This window comes from Kogia breviceps, chromosome 9, assembly GCF_026419965.1.
Source record: "Kogia breviceps isolate mKogBre1 chromosome 9, mKogBre1 haplotype 1, whole genome shotgun sequence".
Lineage (NCBI taxonomy): Eukaryota > Metazoa > Chordata > Mammalia > Artiodactyla > Physeteridae > Kogia > Kogia breviceps.
In genome coordinates, this window is record NC_081318.1 from 111,444,988 (window position 1) to 111,468,668 (window position 23,681).

Consider the following 23,681-nt stretch of genomic DNA (forward strand, 5'->3'; position numbering starts at 1 on the left):
TTATATTCCTACAATGAAATAATAGAGAGCAATGACCATAAGTAAACAGCACACAATGCCATGAACTAATCTAACAGAAGTAACTTCGAGAAGAAAAGCATCTACACGACAATTCTACTTCTGCAGCGTAAAATCACTGCGAACAGTGCATTGTTACGCGCCTGCGTGGGCAGCTGATGAGCGTTAAATAAAACCAGGTATTGATGAACATGAATGTTAGGGTGGTGATGATCTCCCGCAAGGAGAAGGCTATTGCGATGAAAAAGCGTAGGCAAGGGCGTCTGTACTGCATCAGTATCACCGTCCTGTGCAGTTAGAAGGGCTCAGGGCTCTGCTTCCACCAACTATTGAGACACAGCCGTAGAAGCTCGGCTCCGGGGGAGCTCAGCGCCCACCCCAGGGCTCCTTCTAGCAGACCAGCGGGGCTGCATGCTTCCATTTCCAGGGCAATGTCTTATGTCTCCCACTCTGGTTTGCACTTGGCCTTCATAGCATCATTTCCTAATTTCATTTGTAGTTCCTCTTCTTTGTGAAAACTGTCCTAAGTTCACCCTGGAACAAACTAGGGAGGAAGTACACACAGATAACTAATTGACCAAATGGAAGTCATGAGGCGTCCCAGAGAGGAGAGAGATTGGAAACTTGCAGACTACTCTAGTTACCGTCAACGAAGTTAGCTATTTTACCTCGGAAGGTTCAGGAAGAACGGCTCTGGGGAAGTAAGTCACTGAGCAGATAGCTGTCACAAAGAGTCAAAGAAGACCCCACTGTAGTAGGGGGCTCTGGGTGACGGAGGGATACTCACAAGGCCCTCCGCGGATGGGCTGCCCCGAGAAGATCCTGAAGGCAGCAGCAGAACTTAATCTAGCACCTCAGGCCACGGCCACGGCATCCCAGCCCAAAGGACGCGGATGTGAGAGGCAGCCCATGCAGACTTCTGAATTCACCACCAACCTGCCTAGTTTCCCATTGGTGACTCTGACCACATCACCTCCACTTTCAAGGTTGGTCTCAGCTTGAGCTTAAGCCTCTGGAATTCACACTCGGCCAAGTCTCAAGGCCCAGTGGGGGCAGCGTCACCCTTACACCTGCCGGGTGGCCTACACTGAATGGGACAGGGCTCCCTGACATCCCCTTTGCAACCTCCCCGTGTGGGGTGTCCAGGAACACATGCCTTCCATTTGGTTTGTTTCAGTGTCCTCTGGATGGTCTTCCACAAGGCTGGTTCCCAGCATCTTAAAGTAGAAGACTGTCAGGAAATTGCATATGCAGATCTCTACCTCTTAAAAGCTCTCCCTTGCTAGGCTATAAACCCTTAGAGAGCTGCATTTCTTTTTACCTCAAACCTCTAGACCAGTGCCTGGGACACGGCAGCCCCTAATAAAGACAAACAGGGGAGGAGGAAGGTGGATCAGAGCACGGGTCTGAATGCAGCCCCGGTGGCCACGCACGACACGCGTCCTTCAACCATCTTCTGGGTGATAGGAATCAACTAGCCACCCCTGAGTCCCTCCTGTGCTGGACCCTGAGACCCAATGTTTCCAGATCCACTTTTCTAGAAACGCCGGTGAATACTTGAAGAGGACAATAGTTCAGACCTGCATGCAGTCAAGGAAGCAGAAGAAGCAAAACAACATTGTGTGTATGTGTGTGTGTGTGTGTGGAAAAGTCTGCCCAGATGGAAGGAACTGGAACTCAGATGCCTGACGCTGCGATCCCTTTAAGTTCCGTGCGGAGGTGCGGCCACGTAAGGAGTAAAGCGGCAGGAGTTCTGCGTAAGAGGGAAACAAACTAAAACAGGGAACTCTGTTCGTTTGGCAGCTTATAAAATGTCTGCCTTTAAAATCTTTTGTGACTCTAAAATCAACTTCTGAGGAATGAGGGTCCTTAGCGAGCTGAGGGCCAGAACACCTTGTTCCCCGCCCCTTCAAGTGGACCTCCTAGGCTCTGAGGATAGGCCTGGGTTAAAAGGAGTCAATTATTTCTATTGGAATAGAGGTGATGTACAATGTCGTGTTAGCTTCAGGTGTACAGCACAGTGATTCAGTTATACGTACATATAAACGTATAGCCTTTCTTTTTCAGATTCTTCTCCCATATAGGTTATTACAGAGTAGTGAGTACAGTTCCCTGTGCTTCACAGTAAGACCTTGTTGCTTATCTATTTTATACATAGCAGTGTGTACATGTTAACCCCAACCTTAAAAGGAGTCATCTTAAGTGTAATAATATCCCCAAATATCAAATAGGAGTCACCAAATATCAGAATGCTGCATTCAGCATGTGCCGGACTGCAGTGTCTCCTGCCTTGACCGCCTGCCCCTAAGGGCATCCAGCCGGGTAAGCAAGGAGAGAGCCCTCTGTATGCACACTCGGCTGCTCTCTGACTGATGACTTCGGCGACTTACTTCCCCACGTCGCTTGAGTTTGGTCAACAGTAAAATGGAGATAATGGTCCATTCCTCCCAGGGTTTCACAAGGATTGAGTCAATACTCATAAAATGCTTAAAATGGGGCATAGCGCACAGAAAGCCCTCAGCGGAGTTGGCCCTCTGTCGGCCGTGCATCTTAGACCAAAGTTCTCAAACTCTGACCCCCACATCCCACATTTGTAAACTGAGGTCAGTTCCAGCTCGGGGGTCCCAGCCAAGATCCGCTCCCGCCTTCTGGCCCCACTCACCACCACCCACCGTACTGCCGGCTGGACACAGCTGCTCCACTATCCCATCCAAGGCAAACTCACCCACACAGGCAGCAGTCCCCACAGAGACAGCTCTTTAGCTCGTTGCTTTTCCATTTTTGGTGGAATCGAAAAAGGAAACTCGGAAATGCAAGCCAAAACTACAACGAGGTATCACCTCACATCGGTCTGAATGGCCATCAGTAAAAAGTCTACAAATAACAAAAGCTGGCGAGGGTGTGGAGAAAAGGGAACCCTCCTGCACTGTTGGTGGGAATGTAAACTGGTGCAGCCATGATGGAGAACAGCACGAAGGTTCCTTAAAAAAAACTAAACATAGAGCTACCATATGATCCAACAATTCCACTCCTGGGCATATATCCAGAGGAAACCATACTTCAAAAAGACACATGCACCCTAATGTTCATAGCAGAATTATTCACAATAGCCAGAACATGGAAGCAACCTAAACGTCCATCGACAGATGACTGGGTAAAGAACATGTGGTACGTATGGACAATGGAATATTACTCAGCCATATAAAAGGAAGGAAATAATGCCATTTGTGGCAACATGGATGGAACTAGAGATTATCATACTAAGTGAAGTTAAGTCAGAAAAAGAAAGACAAATACCATATGATATCGCTTATACGTGGAATCTAAAATAGGACACAAATGAAATTTTCTGCAAAACAGAAACAGACTCACAGACATAGAGAACAGACTTGTGGTTGCCAAGGGGGAGGAGAGGTGGGGGAGGGAAGGACTGGGAGTTTGGGGTCAGCAGATGCAAACTATTATATATAGGATGGATAAACAACTAGGTCCTACTGTATAACTCAGGGAAGTATCTTCAATATCCTGGGATAAACCATAATGGAAAACAATATGAAAAAGAATATGTATATATATGCGTATGTGTAACTGAGTCAACTTGCTGTACAGCAGAAATTAACACAATATTATAAATCAACTATACTTCCATAAAATTAATTTTTAATTAAAAAGCATATTTTTAAAAAGGAAACTCGGAAGCCTATCCCCTCAAAAATTAAAAGGACAGATGTTAGGCAGATTTTAAATCAAGTCCAAACTCTCACGTCCATTTACCCAGCCTCAATTTCCTCATCTTGTATATGGGATCAATCATCATAACGTGTTACTCAGGGGTGGTCGTAGAGATTGAGACTGGCGTGTCAGGGGCTCAGTGGCTGACACAGGGCTCACGTTCGTTTGTTGGAATGTGTTTCTGCCATCATCGTGGTGCACTGTGGTCTTCGAATGACTCACCTATCTCTCGCTACCACACTGTTAGTTTTTCAAGCACGAGGACTGTGTCTTCCTCATTTTGATATCTATCATCCAACCTAGGTTAATGTAGTAATTGGTGAAAATGATGCAATCATATAATTAAATCGAATAGTATATGTATATAATCTGTCTTATCAGTTCTCAGTTCCAACTGTGCATTTGAATCACTCGAGCAGCTTATAAAAGTCCCCGTGACAGCTCTTCTCCCTGAGCCAATTAAAGCAGAACCTCCAGGGGAAGCCTGCAGGCATCAGTACAATATAACAACTCCCCAGAGAAGTCTGGAGTGCAGCCAGAGCGGAGAAGCTCTATTTCCTCGTTTACAGCTACCTACTATGTGCCAGGCTCCGCTGAGAGTGACAGTGACACAGACATAGGCAACGGGAGTCTTGCCTCACCATCTACAGAGAACGACGCATAAATAAATCATTAATAAATCAGGGGACCACCCACGCATAAGGAGATGGGACGTTCATTTAGAGGAGGAGATGTTTTCAAATGAGGGAGGGAGTTAGGAAAAATGACCTTCAATGAATTGAATTTCATTGTCATGCCTTCAATGTTTATTCAGGACCATCGCTATGAGACAGGATTCTGTTTATGAAATAAACATCTTCCCCAGTATGACTCAATAACCCTGCTAAAGGAGTCTCGTAAGAAACTTCTTTCCGAGTTTCCTCTTTGCTCGGCAGAACAAAAGTAGCATTTTTATCATTCCTCTAACTCTGGTTTCTTAAGACATTTCTTAGGCATTTCCCTACTCACCTTGAACTCCAAAAACTTTATAGACAGGCTTCTGTGCATTGGTGAGTTTTGTGTCTACAACTATGGATGAACTACTTATTTTTTTTTTTCTTTTGGACCAAGACTCATATTTTAAATTACTTCATATTCTCTTTTTAGAAAAGAGGGAGAGAAATTATTAAATGTAAATGTCATGGGTCTGTATTCCCTGCAAACAAAGCATCTATGATTTGTAATTCTCAGTTCACCTGCATTAGAACGGGGACAGGGAAACATATTTACTTAGCACTTAGCATGTGTCGATTTGTTATGTGCTTTACACACATTATGTAAAGTATGTCTCCTGATAATATCGTAACTTCGGCACTAATCTGCCATTTTACAAATGCAGGGGAAATGGAATTCAGTGTAGATGGAGCCAGAGGACCAGTAAGCAGCCCTCTGAGGGGTTGAAAGATTCTCTGTTAGTGTCAGGTCCTTTATATTTCTAGTTAGTGCCTCTTCCTCTCCCAAACTTGACTGTTTGATTGTCAACAGGTCTCAGTAACTTTTCAATGCAAATCCCCAGTCTCAGTCATTCCACATCATGTACCTGCTCTTGTTAATTTAATAAATTAAATCTGCTCACCGAGGACCATCCAGGAGATGAATCAGAAAGAGACGGGGCTTCCGTGGTGGCGCAGTGGTTGCGAGTTCGCCTGCCGATGCAGGGGACGCGGGTTCGTGCCCCGGTCCGGGAGGATCCCACGTGCCGCGGAGCAGCTGGGCCCGTGAGCCGTGGCCGCTGCGCCTGCGCGTCCGGAGCCTGTGCTCCGCAACGGGAGAGGCCACAACGGTGAGAGGCCCACGTACCAAAAAAAACCAGTTTCTTTATTGAATAGAAAGGATCTTTTAAAAAAACACTCTAGGGCTTCCCTGGGGGCGCAGTGGTTGAGAGTCCGCCTGCCGATGCGGGAGACGCGGGTTCGTGCCCCAGTCCGGGAGGATCCCACGTGCCACGGAGCGGCTGGGCCCGTGAGCCATGGCCGCTGCGCCTGCGCGTCCGGAGCCTGCGCTCCGCAACGGGAGAGGCCCGCGTACCGCAAAAAAAAAAAAAAAAAAAAAAAAAACCCAAACGATTAGGACGCCGTAAACACACGTCACTTCCAGTACCACTGGGAGTCGGTTTGCCCACTTCCGCAGCCTGTTGCTCATCTGTCTCCACGGCTGTTGCTGTGTAGGTTTACTGTCAACCACAGAGGACTTTGGACACGTCAGTTCGCACACTGAGGTTGATGTTGTTTAAGGGCTAATAGAAATCTATTTCAACTGAAAGAGTGGATACGAAAGTGCTGTGTAAATACAAGTCATTTGGATTTTTCAGAAGAAAGAGAGTTCATACTATCGGTCACATAGAAGAGAAAAATTACCCGCCAAAGTACAAACTTACCCCAGCGCCCAAAATGTCATTATTTATTTAGCATTTATGCAAATATGACTTATTTCTGGTGTACATCCTAGTGAGGATTTGGAATTTTGAATCCCAGTGTGGAGTTTTTTCCCCTTACTGGTTGACTTACATATGAGCAAATAGGTTGACTAATTTTCAAAAGGAATCTGACTTTTCTGTTTTGAATCGTAATAGGAAAAGGGCAGCCCGGATACTTCGACAAAATAGGCCATTGCCAGCACTTCACAGCTGTCATCTGAAGTAGACGTCCGAAAGCTCAGGCTTTTCCTCCAGAGAGCTCTAAAAGTAGAAGGGCACTTAGATCAAAAAAGAGAAACCCCATCTGTCCTGGACCAGTGGCGCCTACTGGGTGAGTACTGGGCTTGGGAAAGAAAACAGTCATTCTGGGGAAGCAGACTTGGTTTTCAAGCCTAGTCCTTTGCTCTAAGTAAAATAAAAGAACAAGATGCTTGAGTGAACAAAGAAAACTTGCCTTATTCCAGAAACATGGACCATTGGAATCCGTGATAACAGAGGTTGCCTGCAGAAAAGGTACAAGAATTCATGGCAAAATGCCAAGTGTTGGTCACTTTGTTGATGGATACCTTGGAGTCCTGGCAATTTGGTTAGTGACAATACCATACTTGGAGTCACAACCCATTTTCACTCCCTTCAAATAGACCATGGAACAGGGTGTGTGCATTGGAGGGGGACCCAAGTCGATGAGAACATCATTGCTTGGTTTTGCGATGCTATGAGGGTGAGGAAGACCCCGTGCTGACCACGGGTTAGGCTGGCCAGACAAACCAGCCTGGAATCTTACATAATCCCTTCTGCATCACGCACCAAGGCGAGAGCAGGGCAAGGAACAGGAGAATATGGATATTTTTAGTCCCATTTCTCAGTTCGACCAGGGACTATCACTCCAGACTCAGCAGATGGCAGACCAGACAGTTTTGTCTGATGAGCTAATTAGTTTTCAGCACCTCATTATCACCTCACAATGAAATCTAGAATAAAAGCTTAAAGTGCAGAATGTTCAAGGGACTTATTTGAATGCAGTAAAGTGCATTCTTTTTTTTTTTTTTTTTTGTGGTATGCGGGCCTCTCACTGTTGTGGCCTCTCCCGTTGCGGAGCACAGGCTCCGGACGCGCAGGCGCAGCGGCCACGGCTCACGGGCCCAGCCGCTCCGCGGCACGTGGGATCCTCCCGGACCGGGGCACGAACCCGTATCCCCTGCACCGGCAGGCGGACTCTCAACCACTGCGCCACCAGGGAAGCCCTAAAGTGCATTCTTTAAGTTAAATTCTTTCCTCAGAAATGGGCTTTATCTGTGCAGGAGATATTTGAAGAGAATGAAGATTGAGGAGAAAAAGGTTCATAAAGTAGCACGTCTCTAACATTGACACGTTGTCAAAAACGTGATGTGCATTCCAGACAAAACACAGGTAAGCCACAGTTTGTAGTAAAGAAGGAACTAAGAACAAACTTATGGTTACCGGGCGGAAGGATCGGGGGAGGGATAGTTAGGGAGTTTGGGACTGACATGTACCCACTGCTATATTTAAAACGGATAACCAACAATGACCTAGCGTAGAGCACAGGGAACTCTGCTCAATATTTTGTAACAACCTAAATAGGAAAAGAATTTGAAAAAGGATAGATATATATATGTATACGTATAACTGAATCTCTTTGCTGTACCTGCAACTAATACAACATTGTTAATCAACTGTACTCCAGTATAAAATAAAAAGTTAAAAATAAGTTATTGTTGGTTTGACAGGAAAAAAAAAATCTAGGAACCAGAGACTTGAATTTTAGTTTCACCTCTGCCGCTAATTAACTGAGTGGCTGGAGGCAAGTCAATTTCTCTGAGCTCTGCTCTCTTATCTAGGAAGTGAAATCTCTGGAGGAGGTGAATGAACTGCAGTCCCTTCCATTTGGAAAATTCTCCTGTTTTACTAACACTAACTTAGGGTCAACTCTGCAGCCTTCTAAGGCACATTTATGAGATTTAATTTGGGGGGATAAAGTAATTTTCAAAATCGCTAAGCATTAGTAAGTTTTTGGTTTTTTTTCTTTTAATCATTGCTTTGGCAGATCCATCGGTTTCCAGCAACAGAATCTGACATGCCATGAGCAGCTCCCCCCTGAGCTTGATCGACAGAAAGCTGGGGGCTATGGGGTTCCGACGGTAGCCAAGCTTCAACCCCTTTTGCTGGAAACCACATTGAAGAGGGATTCCCAGGTCACGTGGCACGCTTGCCAAGCCTGTGAGAACCCAGGGGCAGGTGCTGTGTCCTCCACCTTCACTGTCTAGCTCCCACTTGGTGCTGGGTAATTGTTGCAAAGAGACATGATACAAAGTGCTGTGGTGTTTAAAATGCACTGAGATGTACAATTTTTCTCTGCTGGAGTCGGTTCTTTTCTGACATGACATAGAAGCTATTAATTAACACAGCCCGTGTGTCTCACACATTCATGCTGTCAACACTGTACACATGGCAGTGCCCGATTTAGCCACTAGTCATGTGTGCCTATTTAAGTTTAAATGTGAATTGATTAATATTAGATGGAATTTTAAATTCATTTCCTCAGTAGCGCCAGCCACATTTCAAGCATCCAATAGCCACGTGTGATCGGTGGATACCATAAGGAACAGCAGAGGTCTGGACCATTTCCATCATCATAAAAAGTTCTATTGGACAGCGCTGGTCCAGACTGACCATTCCTGACACCATGGAATTCCTTTTCAGTTTCAGCTTAGAGAGCAAAACCAACATTGAAACATTCTTTGTGTGTTAACAACACTATCAGAATTCTATTGTAGGTCATGGGGGGCTGGGAAGATTGTAACTCATGGCATACTTGAGCAATGCCTTATTGTCTTTGGAGGAACACCAAGTCCTCTCACCAAAAAAGCTCTAAGATCAACTAAAATGGGGAAAGGGTACGTCAAAGTTAGACTCGGTAAAGCAAAAAATCCAGTGAAGAATTTGTACCCTTATCGATATTTCCTAACTTGAAGCATTACGCTTATTTATATGCTTACATTTACATCTTCTATAAGTAGGTTTGTAAACTGTGGAGGAAGAATCCCCATCACAGTTCATCCTCTATTTTCCTGGAATTCACTTTTATTTCTTATTTCAGCCTCTTACAGTCCCTTTTTTTAAATGTGATTCAATTGAAAATATTGTTTTTTGTAAGCCTTTTTAGCTTTCTCATTAAGGAGACTTTTTTTTCCTTTTGACCCCTCTTTCTAGAAAAGGTTAATTCACAAACAAAAAGAATGACTGGATGATTATTTCTCCATGACCACTGGTACTATTTCTGCTTGATTTTATTCCTTTGAAAGATTCCCTTCCTACTCCTTTAGTTGAGGTTTTATTTTTATTTTTTTTCACTGAAGTATAGTTACTGTAAAACATTATATGTTACAGGTGTACAATAGAGTGATTCACAATTTTTAGACATTGTGCTCCATTTATAGTTATTGTAAAATATTCTCTATATTCCCTGCTGTACAATATATCCTTGTAGCTTCTTTCATACATAATAGTTTGTACCTCTTAGTCACCTACGCTATATTGTCCCTACCCCCTTCCCTCTCTTAAGTGGTAACCACTAGTATGTTCTCTATATCTGTGAGTCTGTTTCTTCTTTGTTATATTCAGTACTTTGCTTTATTGTTTAGATTCCACATATATTTCCACATATAAGTGATATCATACAGTATTGTCTTTCTCTGTCTGACTTATTCCACTTAGCATAATACCCTCCAAGTCCATCTATGTTGTTGCAAATGGCAACATTTCATTCTTTTTTATGGCTGAGTAGTATTCCACTCTGTGTGTGTGTGTGTGTGTGTGTGTGTGTGTGTGTGTGTGTGTGTGTGTGTGTGTACTCCACATGTCCTTTATCCATTCATCTGTTGATAGACATTTAGGGTACTTCCATACCTTGACAATTGTAAATGATGCTGCTATGAACATTGGGGTGCGTGTACCTTTTCAAGTTGGTGTTTTTGGTTTTTTTCAGATATATACTCAGGAATGGAATTGCTGGGTCATATGGTAGTTCAATTTTTTTGTTTCTAGAGAAAATATCATACCATTTTCCACAGTGACTGCAGCAATTTACATTCCCACCAGCAGTGTAGGAGGGTTCGCTTTTCTCCATATCCTTGCCGACATTTGTTTTTTGTATTTGTTTTTTTTTATAAATTTATTTATTTATTTATTTTTGGCTGTCTTGGGTCTTCATTGTTGCACGCAGGCTTTCTCTAGTTGCAGTGAGCAGGGGCTACTCTTCAATGCGGTGCACAGGTTTCTCATTGCGGTGGCTTCTCTTGTTGCGGAGCACAGGCTCTAGGCGCACTGGCTTCAGTAGTTGTGGCACACAAGCTCAGTAATTGTGATGCATGGGCTTAGTTGCTCTGCGGCATGTGGGGTCTTCCTGGGCCAGGGCACAAACCCATGTCCCCTGCATTGACAGGCAGATTCTTAACCACTGTGCCACCAGGGAAGCCCCACCTACATTTGTTATTTGTAGTTTTTTTGGATGATGGCCATTCTGACAGGCATGAGGTGATACCTCATTGTGTTTTTAATTTGCATTTGTCCAATGATTAACAATGTTGCACATTTTTGCATGCACCTGTTGGCCATCTGTATGTCTTCTTCGGAAAAGTGTCTATTCAGGTCTTCTGCTCATTTTTTAATTGGGTTGTTTATTTTTTTTTATAATGAGTTGTTGAGCTGTTTATATATGTTGGATAGTAAACCCTTATCAGTCATATCACTTGCAGATATTTTCTCTCATTCAGTAGGTTGCCTTTTCATTTTGCAGACGGTTTCCTTTCCTGTGCAAAAGTTTTTAAGTTTAATTAGGTCCCATATGTTTATTTGTGCTTTTATTTCCTTTGCTTTAAGAGACAGATCCAAAAACATATTGCTATGATTTATGTCAGAGTGTTCTGCGTATGTTTTCCTCTAGGAGTTTTACAGTATCCAGTCTTATATTTAGGCCTTTAATCATTTTAAGTTTAGTTTTATATATGATGTTAGAGAATGTTGTAATTTCATTCTTTTACATGTAGCTGTCCAGCTTTCCCAGCCCCACTTATTAAAGAGACTGTCTTTTATCCATTGTCTATTCTTGCCTCCTTTGTCATAGATTAATTGACCGTAGGTACATGGGTTTATTTCTGGGATTTCTATCCTGTTCCATTGATCTATGTGTCTGTTTTTGTGCCAGCATCATACTGTTTTAATTACTGTAACTTTAGAGTATAGTCTGAAGTCAGAGAGCCTGATTCCTCCAGTTTCATTCTTCTTTCTCAAGACTGTTTTGGCTATTGAGGGTCTTTTGTGCTTCCATAAAATTTTTTTAATTATTTTTTCTAGTTCTGTGAAAAATGCCATTGGTAATTTGATAGGAATTGCACTGAATCTGTAGATTGCCTTGGGTAGTATGGTCATTTGAGCAATATTGATTCTTCCAATCCAAGAACACAGTACATCTTTCCATCTGTGTTGTCTTCAATTTCTATCAACAGCATCTTATAGTCTTCCAAGCACAGGTCTTTTGCCTCCTTAGGTAGGTTTATTCCTAGCTGTTTTAGTTGAGGTTTCTATTTGGAGCATAATATGGTACATCTTAGTAACCTAGGGTATATGTAGGAATTCTTAAAATTTCTACAAACACTTTCTTTTCCAAAACATGGAATTGGAGAATACTGGTTTATATCAGAAATTATTTCAACTCTGTGACTGGTTGTCATCCTGCTCAGAATAAATAGTGGGTATCTGTGGGTTTTGTCAACAGCTTCTATTCCCTTCTTCCAGTACCAATTTCCTGGTTTTCTCCTGGGATCCACACCTCCTGTCCTCTGGGAGGCCAATCAGAAGATCCCATTCAGCTGTCACAGGGGTGCTTTCACAGATGGCCCATCTGATGATCAGAACCAATTGGGGTCACTGACAACTTCAGTCTAACCCTTCAACTTGCCCTTGGAAGGACTCAGGGCAGTTCTGCAGCTGCATGCTGCATCCATGAGGACAAATAAAGCCTGACGGAGAACAGGAGCATAAGAGAGAGCGACAGGAGATAGAAACCGAGAAACTATAGGCTGAGGACATCGTCTGAGCCCTGAATTCAGCCAGCCTGGCAGCTGGTCTCTTTACCCCAGCATCCTTTCCAGTCCAGAAGCCAAACTATGTATAGTATTTCATTGGAGCTTGTGTCCTATGGATTATACATTTCTTCATAGAGTGTAGTTTAAATTGTGAAAATCTTTTGAAAAAAATCGTAATTTGGTGATAATGCCAAGCAAGTTATTTCTGAAAACTGGCAAGCATTTTAACAAAGGAAAAACTTTCCTCAAACTATGCAATTTGTAGCAGCACAAGAAGATGATGGTGAGATTCTGCTATAATTAATAGGCACATTGTTAAGTGAATTATGCAATATTAAAATATCACTGAGGGGACAGAGCTAGAGATAAATGTCCTCATCTGGGCTGGATGGAGCTCTTCTGAGGAACCACATTATAAAGTTCTTTAATTTAAAAAATTACATTTCCAGGGCCTAATATTGTCAGAAAGACAAATAATCTGGCTCAGTAAGAAATATAGATTATAGAGGATTGTACTTAAGGGCCTAGCACAGTGGTTGTACATCATTGTCAGGTGGAAAGTAATCAGGACAAGGAAGCTGCATGCCTGGTTCTACGGGATGAGTGTTGATAGAAAAGCATCTCTAAATCTGAGATGCCTGAGTCCAGCCTCCTGCTGATACATTGCCGGGCACGCTCGATGTTTTAATACAGGTTTTATGATTATTGAGGGTTGGTGGGGCCAGCAAATCAGAAAATGACATCTGTTGGTAAGATAGTTTGTTACTCACAAATCCCAAGAGAAGGGGGCATGCCACACCCCGGGGGGCCACCCAGGGAAGCACCAGGGTTGGCCAGGACACAGAGGGATTTGTGGTTTCTCCAAGAAAGAATGGGGCGAGGCAGGGTGCGCAAGCTTAGGATTGTCTAGTTCAAATCATTTCAGCGGGTTCTAAGGCATGGGGCTTGTCCCTAGCCGTCTGGTACTTGGCCCTGGGGTGATGAAGGCAGGGGATGGTGGCCCAGAGGGTGAGAGCCCAGGGGAAGAGGTGGGGGTGGGGGTGGGATCTGCACTGGTTGATTTGCATATGAAAGGCTTGTATCTCTAGGGCTTGAATATCCCTGGGGCGTGGGGATGGAGCAGTCCCTCCTGGGTCAGCAAGGCCCCGGATGTGAAAGCAACAGAATTTTGAAAATAAAAGGCATCATGAATACTCACAGGATGGCTGGCCCACCTTTAACGCCTGCAAGCGTGACTGGCGAGTGTCACCGGGGGCCCTTCTACCAGGTGAGGAGGGAGGACTGCTGCTGATGGCAGTGACCGAGCTCTGCAAAGAGCTGATGACCAAAGCAGGACCAGCCTGTTCATCTAAGGCGCCCAGTGGAGAACCTATGCTCCTCACCACCACCATGTTTCATCTCCCGTTCCCGGTACCTGAAATGCAAAAAGGGTGCTCTCTTTACAGACAATAATGTTGTGTGGATTCTGGAAGGGGTACCCAGACACACACCCTCGCTCTTTCTCCCAAAGCCCTCCCGAGAGGACTCTCACAGGGTCATAAACTGGAGAGGTGGCTGGAGCCCTCCTCTGCAAGGATCTCCAGCACTTTTGAAGCTTAAGGTTCTTGTGAAGACTTGTACGGCAGGGAAGGAGGCTGCCCTCCCCATTGTCACAGGATCTGGAGAGACCAGGGGCTCAGCACCCAGGAGGAAGCTACTCAGCCGAGCTGGTCTAGGACCAGCCCCAGGCTTCCTGAACATCCCAGGAAATGTCCTTTCTTATACTACACAGACCAGGAGAAACTTGACGCCAACCACAGCCTCTGCCACGGGGCCACTGCAGGGTATTTCTGAAATAGATCCTGCCCCTGCCCCCTGCCCCTGCCACTGGGAAAGGACTCTCCCCTGCCATCAGTCACACCTGGAGTACCCCCAAACCTCTGAATCAGAAAGCAAAAACGAACCCAAACGGCAGCCAATCAACCCATAAGAGCCTGCCATCTTCCTTCCAGCCTAGGAAGAAAACAAACAAAAATTAACTTTTCTTCCCCCTTGAACCCACCCCTGCCCCAAAGGTCCCAGTAGCCTGAGCAAAGATGCATGAAGGAAGGAGAAAACCCACATCACACGGGGCTCATTAAACTGAAGGGAGGCGGACGCCCCAGAGATTGGAGCAGCTCTCAAGGAGGATGCTGCCACCAGAGATGCAGAGCTCCACCCACTCCCACCCCTGTCCCCTGAGGCATCCGAGAACACTGGATGCCAGGTCACACCCTCAGGGGTTCTGACTCAGCGGTATGACTGCAGCCTGGGCGTCCCCCCAGGATTCCAAAGTTTAGGCCAAGTCGAGAAGCAAATATATAGGGAGATATGGCAAAACATTATTTCTGATTGTTTTAATGGAATAAAGGAACTGGAAAACAGAATCAGGAATTTGTAATCAGGAGGGCCAAAGGGGTTACTCCCTCACAACAGAACAAAGCATATTGAGAATCACAAATCATTTTCACTTATTTAGTAAACGCTTATCTAGCACTTAACGCGTAAGGCACTGTTATGAGTGCTTTACAAATATTCACTTGATTACACTCGAAATGAGCCTATGGAGGTTGGTCCTACTATTATCCACCTTTGATAGACTAGTGAACGGCTGCTGGTATTGGGTAAAGAATATCTAAATAGTTCAACTTAATTCAAACATCCAGACAGCGTGAAGGAAAAGCTGATACCTCGGAGAGCTGCACCTCAATCTTTAATGTGTACCCAGGGCCCTGGGGTCTTGTTATAAAGCAGATTCTGATTCAGGAGGTGGGGCTGTGACCTGGGATTCGCCCCCATCTCTCACAAGCTCCCTGGTGCTGCTCCAGAGGGAACAAAGAGAAGCATAATTTGTGAATAACAGTGGTTCAGAGAACAGAACAGAAGAGAGACAAAGAATAGTAAAAGAAACAATAGAAGGAAATGTCCCCGAGCTGAAAAAAGACTTGAATTTTTAATTGAAAAGACTTATTTTCAATTAATCCGAGGATTAAGGAAAATGAGTATCCCCCACCAGCGTCCAGAGTGACTGGACTGCTTACAAAGTAAAAGGCAAGAGGCTGGCGTGGAATATGCTGACAGGCCACCAAAGCTGACACTGTCATCACAGAGCTGGTGGAACACAGCTGGGGACCTGGGAAGAAACCTTCCTCATCCAAACATCCTCCTTCAAGAGAAATGCTGCAGCCTGGCAAGGATTCAGAAAGCAAGGGCTGCTCATTTTCTAGGGAAACGTCCTGTGGAAGTGCTCAGCCCAGGGAATCATATTCATTCAGGACAAGAACCTCAAAGCAAAAGAAACCAGAAAAAGCAGCGAGCTTTAAAAAATAATGAATTTTAAACAGAAAGTCATATGACCTGGCTTATTGTAGGCAGTCCATACACAGTCAGTCAATTACACTTCGTATTTCAGCGAGAAGGTGAAACGAAGGGGGTAGGTGAAGATGGGAAGGGGTGTCAGGTGTTTATTTTATTTTATTTCATTTTTAACTAATTTTTATTGGAGTATAGTTGATCTACAATGTTGTGTTAGTTTCAGGTGTACAGCAAAGTGAATCAGTTATACATATACACATATCCACTCATTTTTTGATTCCTTTCCCATATAGGCCATTACGGAGTATTGAGTAGACTTCCCTATTATCTATTATCTATTTTATATACAATAGTGTGTATATGTCAATCCCAATCTCCCAATTTATCCCTTCCCCCCTATTCCCCCTTGGTAACCATAAGTTTGTTTTCTACATCTGTGACTCTACTTCTGTTTTGTAGATAAGTTCGTTTGTACCATTTTTTTTAGATTCCACATATAAGTGATAGGTTTTCAGTCGGCACCTTGAGGAGAAGCAGTGTGGCTCACTCAGTAACAGAGGGAAGTCCATGGTCAGGCCCAGGAAATCAGAGGGCTTGTCTCTTTAGGAGTTTGATGCTGACTCTTTCAGAGGCTCACTCCCTGATGCAGCAGCATGACCTTCCACCCTCTGCTTTCTCATCTCAATAGATGCAGAAAAAGCTTTCAATAAAATTCAACATCCACTTATGATTAAAAAAACTCCAGAAAATGGGCATAGATGGGACCTACCTCAATATAATAAAGCCCATATATGACCAACCCACAGCTAACATCATACTCAACAGTGAAAAGCTGAAAACATTCCCTCTAAGATCAGGAACAAGACAAAGATGTCCACTCTTGCCACGTTTATTCCACATAGTTTTGGAAGTCCTAGCCACAGCAATCAGAGAAGAAAAAGAAATAAAAGGAATCCAAACTGGAAAAGAAAAGTAAAACCATCACTATTTGCAGAGGACGTGATACTATACATAGAAAATCCTAAAGATGCTACCAGAAAACTACTAGAGCTCATCAAAGAATTTGGTAAAGTTGCAGGATACAAAATCATTACACAGAAGTATGTTGTATTTCTATACACTAATATCTTGTCTTCGGTTTAACTGAGTATGACGGTGAAGGAGAACTGAGGTCCCTTCACAACGTGGGTTCCCAGCAACCTTCACCTTGCTTTGGAGGAAAGCAATCTTAAGAAGCATTCAGTTGATAATGGGCCTGACCCCAGTTTCCTGACTGATTCTGGGAATCTGATTTGGTGCTTTGGGACCTGGGTCCATCCTCATGATGCAAAGCATCTCTGTGGCTGGACAAAGAGAGCCAGCAGGAAAGGAGTGGACAGACAGCCGAGGTCACAATATTGTGCCAGTGACACTAAACAAGAACCAAACAGAACTCTATCACCCACAATAATTTTCTTTCTCATACTTTTTCTAATCATAATATCAAACAAATGAAATTTCTATGTTCACCTGTAGTTCCACTGCTTAGCACAAGAAGTAATTTTTATACTTGCCTTTGTAAGTGTCTCCACATGTACACGTAGTTTTTCCTTAAGGCATACTCAATTACTTTTGTTTTATTTCACCCCTTTTCAGTTTCTGACCCAGTTATTACATTTAGCATTTTAATGACTATATAATGTGCTGTAATTTACTTATCTAAACCCAGGTTACTGAATATTTACACTATTTTCGAAATGGAGTTTTGCTAAGTTGAGAAATGCAGTGACAGAGAATAAAATGCTTTAACTGGAGGATTTTGTTGGTCCTGGGGGCAAAGCCAGCACATAGATGGGAAGCCAGTGTAAGAACACTGAACGTGAGGGAGCCAGGACCTGGCCGAGGCCCTGTCACAAGAGGCCACATCCAGATGTGGCCAGGTTCTGAGGCCATTGTCAGAGAAAAGCATGGGTGGTGGAAGGTGTCAGGAACTGGCTTGGGAAAGTTAGAGCAGGGTCCTGAGAGAGTCGGCTGGGCTACGGGGTTGGCTACCAATGAAAATTGATGGTCAGGACGGTAAGCAGTCTAGGCTGGACCAAGTCCCCGGGCCCAGCTGGGCCTTCAACAACACTGCACGTCCTTGGGACCGTGGAGGGCAGGCTGCAAGCCAGACACACAGACACCTGCGCAGACAGCACCCATCGGCAGAGGTGCCCGTGTGTCCACCCTGCAGCAGATGTGAGCACGGCCAGCCCACCCCCGTAGCCCTTATACCAGCCCCGAGGGAGCTCTTTAACTCAGGGTTTATGACGCCACAGGAGAATTTGTTGAAAATTGCTAAACCCACACAATTGGGTAAGAAAACCAGGCAGTCCAGGGTACGTTAACGTCTCTGTGACTGTGATAATTCTTTGACATTCACAAAGGTTAGGTCCCAAGACTTATAGAAATCCCCGAGTTTATGAACCCATCGATGCTTGCACTGTCTTCTGGTTTTCTCTGGAAACCGATTTCCGTTAAGAGCCGTTTATTTCCTGAGAATTGTCTTACACTGCATGCTAACCAGCTGTCAACTCTTGTTAAGTTTTATCTCTCACTTAGTGGGCACCGGGCAGAGCTATCTGGAGATCTTCTTCGACGGTTTCACCAATCAGTTGGCTGTCACTCGTGGGCTGGTGACCAGAGTGAGACTGGGTCCTGAGCGCTCCCAGCCCCCAAGGCTGGGGCCGTGGGGGTCCTGGCCATTCTGGCAAATGCTCGTGTGGTAGCCCTGATTAGATGAGGGATCCCCACCACCCAGGCTGAACCCCAGAGAGCGGTCAGACAGGAAATACTGAGTCTGTGGGTGAACAGGAGCTCCCCTAGGGCCACAGAGCAGAAAAACAGAGTCAAGCCTACAAGTCATCCTACAACGGCATGAAATCGAAGAAGCCGCTTCAGTTCCAGAAAGTACCAAACCCGTTCACACAGTTGTTCTTCTCCCCAAATAAGCACAAGTCGTGTGCAGGGGACAGAGGTTCAGGCCCTGGTCCGGGAAGATCCCACATACCGTGGAGCAACTATGCCCATGCACCACAACTACTGAGCCTGTGTGCCACAACTACTGAAGCCCACTTGCCTAGAGCCCGTGCTCCGCAACAAGAGAAGCCACCACAAGGAGAAGCCCGTGCACTGCAACAAAAAGTAACCCCTGCTCGCCGCAACTAGAAGAAGCCCACGCGCAGCAACAAAGACCCAACGCAGCCAAAAATAAATAGTAAACAAACAAACAAACAAACAAATAAATGTTTTTTAAAAAGAGAAGAGTTTGATTCCAAACACTGCAGCAGCTGTCCTGGGATTTAATGAGCTCCTGTGGGCCCTCGTTGGACAGTGATGACCAGAACAACATTGTATTGTACGTGTCCTGTGCTGCACAGCCAGAGGGGAAAGCAGAGGTTCCTCTATTGATTGTGATTTTGCAGGGTCCTTCATGGGTTTCCTTCCTCTGCCCTGTTTCAAACACTGTTTTTCCACCAAAGCCATCTCCCAGACACACTTTCTTCTCCATTTAGATGCTCTCCCTAGCTAATCTCCTTTCTTCCGTGACTTCATATACCAATACTTTGTATGAAAGTACATCCTAAATAAACAGATGCACTCCAGAGCTGTCTCTTGAGCTCCCAACCCTAACATGAAACAGCTTAGCGGACATCTCTCTTTGGATGCTCCATAGGCTTTGCAGTCTCATCACTTTCCCTTGAAAAGCCATGACCTTGTTTCTGTCTGGTCCACCTTATTGAATTGTACCCACTTTACTAAAGGTGGAAATCTGGAGTCATTGTTCTCTCCTCCTTTTCTCTACCTCCCATGATTACCAAAATCTTGTAAATTATATATCTCTCAAAGCTCTACACTTCTTTGGTCTACTTAAACTACCCTAGTTCAACTTTTCATCATTTCTCCTTTGTTAACTCCAACAGACTTTTAACGTTTCTGCTCTTTTACAGCCTTGAGCTCTCCAAATTGCCAGAATGGTGCATTTACTATATTGCAGAAACGTTATTTAAACTCCTCCTCTGGAGCCCCAGAGCCTTTAGAATAAAATCTGACATCCTTTACCTGACATCTTAGAACCTTCGAGATCTTGTCCTGAGATTCTCTGTAGCCTCATCTTTATTGTAGCCCTGTTCCTAAGGGGTTAAGCTCTTTTCATCTTTCAAGACTCAGTTCCTCTTCCCCCACATCTGCACTGGCTTTTCCTCTAATAAGGTGTGTTTATGTCTACTGATGAGCAGTTGAAAGCAATTATGAGCTATATGGAGCAGAGAAGGGCAGGAAGCAAGTATCCCTGGACCTGAATTATGCTTGCCTCTGACTGCCTGACCCGGGCTGCAGAGGATAACAGGGTCAAGCCATCAGTTAGACATAATGATTTTAAACATATGCACCTAACTACATATCTTCAAAATACATGCAACAAAACTGACAGAAAAGAAGGGAGAAATGAACAGTTCATCAATAATTGGAGATGCCAATACTCTGCTTTCAATAATATATACAACAACTAAGAAGAAGATTAACAAGGCAATAAAATATTTGAACAACACAAACTAGCCCAACAGATATCTACAGAACAACAGCAAAATACATGTTCCTCTCAAGTGTACATACAACATACTCCTGGATAGACCATATGTTAGGACATAAAACAAGCCTCAATAAATTTAAAATGATTGAACCCATAAAATGCATATCCTCTGATGACAGTGGAATTAAACTAAAAATTAACAACATAAGAAAATGTGGGAAATTTAAAAACATGTGAAAATCAATGAGTCAAAGAAGAAACCACAAGGAAAATTAGAAAATACTTCAAAATAAGTGAAAACAAAATAAAACATAGGAATATTTATGGGACTCAACTAAAGCTGTCCTTAAAGGGAAACTTATGGCTGTAAACACTAGTATTAAAACAGAAGAATGATCTCAAGTCAATAATCTCACCACCTATCTTAAGAAAACTGAAAATGAAAAACAAATTAAACTCAAAGCAAGCAGAAGAAAGAAAATAATGAAGGTTAGAGAGGAAATAAATAAAATAGATAGTAGTAAACAAGTAGATATAGTTATTGAAACCAAATTTTTTTTGAAATGATCAACAAAATTAAACAACTTTTAGCTAGACTAGAACTAAAGAGAAGACATGTATTTCTAATGTCATAAATGAAATATGAGCCATCACTACTGACCATACATAAATAAAAAGGATCATAAGAGAATACTGTGAGCAATTGTATGCCAACAAATTAGATAATCTAGATGAAACAAATTCCTTAAAAGACACAAACTACTGAAACAGCCTGAAAAAGAAGATGTGGTTCATATAAAAAATGGAATATTACTCAGCCATATAAAAGGACATAATAATGCCATTTGCAGTGACATAGATGGACTTACAGATTCTCATACTGAGCAAAATAAGTCAGATGGAGAAAGACAAATATCATATGATATCATTTATATGTGGAATCTAAAAAAGGGTACAAATAAACTTATCTACAAAAGAGAAGTAGAGTTACAGATGTAGAAAACAAACTTATGGTTACCAGGGAGTGGGGGGGAGGGATAGAATTGGGAGATTGGGATTGACATATACACATACATATTATATATATATATATATATATATATATATATATATATATATACACATATATATATTTTATACATTAAAATAGGTAAAATTGGGAGATTGGGATTGACATATACACATACATATTATATATATATATATACATATATACACATATATATATTTTATACATTAAAATAGGTAAAATTGAGAGATTGGGATTGACATATACACATACATATATATATATACACGTATGTATATTTTATATATAAAACATGTAAGATTGGAGATTGGGATTGAAATATACACATACATATATATATATATACATAGATATATACATTTTATATATAAAATAGGTAACTAGTAAGGACCTGCTGTATAGCACAGGGAACACTGCTCAATACTCTGTAATAACCTATATGGGAAAATAATATTAAAAAGAGTGGATATATGTATATGTATAGCTGATTCACTTTGCTTTACACCTGAAACTAACACAACCTTGTAATTCAACTATACTCCAATAAAAATTAATTTTAAAAAAGTTTTTAGGGCTTCCCTGGTGGCACAGTGGTTGAGAGTCCGTCTGCGGATGCAGGGAACATGGGTTCATGCCCCAGTCCGGGAAGATCCCACATGCTGCGGAGCAGCTGGGCCCATGAGCCATGGCCGCTGAGACTGCACGTCCAGAGCCTATGCTCCGCAACGGGAGAGGCCACAACAGTGAGAGGCCCATGTACCGTAAAAAAGAAAAAAAATTAAAAAAGAAAAAGGAAATTTGAAGAGATCTACAATAAGTAAAGTCATTAAATTAATCATTGGAAAAACTAACCACAAAGGTCCAGAACAAAATGTCTTTACTGGTGAATTCTACTAGATGTTTAAAGAATTAACATTAATCTTTTCACAAATTCTTCCCAAAAAGATAGAAAAGGCAGAAGCAATTCTCCACTCATTTTATGAGGTCAGTATTGCCGATACAAAACCCAGGCAAAGACATCACAAGAAAAGAAAACTGCAGAACAATATTCTTTATGAATATAAACACAAATATCTTCACCAAAATACTATCCACTTGCATCCAGCAATATACAGAAAGGATTTTACAGCATGACTAATTGGGATCTATCCCAGAAATCCAAGAGAATTTAACATCCAAAAATCCAACACAGTAATTAATGTAAAAAAGAACAAAAGCATTATGTCAACAGACACAGAAACACCCTGTGAAAAATTCCAAGACCCTTTCATAATAAAAGGTTTCAACAAATTAGGAATATAAAGGACTTTTTTCAACCCAATAAGTTCATCTATCTATTAAAAATTAATATCACAATTAGTGGTGAAAGGCTGAATGCTTTCCCCTGAGATTTCACCACTTCTATTCAAGACTGTACCAGTCGGGAAAATTCGGCAAGAAAAAGAAATAAAAGGCATTCAGATTACAAAGGAAGTCAAACTCTCTCTAGTCACAGCTGGCATAATCTTGTACTCAGAAAACCCTAAGAAATCCACATTTACAAAATTTAAAAAACTATATAACTGGGCTTCCCTGGTGGCGCATTGGTTGAGAGTCTGCCTGCCGATGCAGGGGACGCGGGTTCGTGCCCCGGTCCGGGAAGATCCCACGTGCCGCGGAGCGGCTGGGCCCGTGAGCCATGGCCGCTGCGCCTGCGCGTCCGGAGCCTGTGCTCCGCAACGGGGGAGGCCACGACAGTGAGAGGTCCGCGTACCGGAAAAAAAAAAAAAAAAAACCTATATAACTAAGAAATGTGTTCAGCATGATTTTCAGATAGATCAGTGTACAAAAATAGAATACAAGAATATGCAAAAGCCGATTCTATTTTTATGCTATAAAAGAATAACCTGAAAAGAGTTAAGAAAATTGTACTTATAATAGCATCAAAAAGAATAAAATTAGAAATAAATATTTTTAAGTGCAAAACTTGTACACTGAAAATTACAAACATTGTGAAAAAAAGTAAAGATTTAAGTCAATGGGAGGACTTGCAGTGAAATCAGTGAGTCTTGCTATATCCTGGTTACCTTGGAGCTCACATCTGCGGTCAGCCACTGCCAACGTTGGCTCTGCGGAGCTGTCGCTGCACAGTCAGGTTTGTACCCGCACCTGCATGTGGACAGCGGGGTTTGAACGTGGGACTGGAGTCCGAGCCTTGGCCTTGGCCGTCTTGTTACATGAGGGCTTTGACTTGAAGTTTTAAGGAAGGTCATGTCACGGTTACTATTTATCATTCAAACAATGGGCAGGTCTGTTTTTTTCAGCGTGGGAATGCCGATAGGTATAACACCACAGCCATTTTGGTGCTGTGGGCATGTGTGGATGAGAAGAATACGCAGGAGGACCAGGCCGATTATTCTGCGTCAAATTAGACTTGGCAGGTCTTTCTAGCCTGACAAGGAGACCATTATATTACCTGAA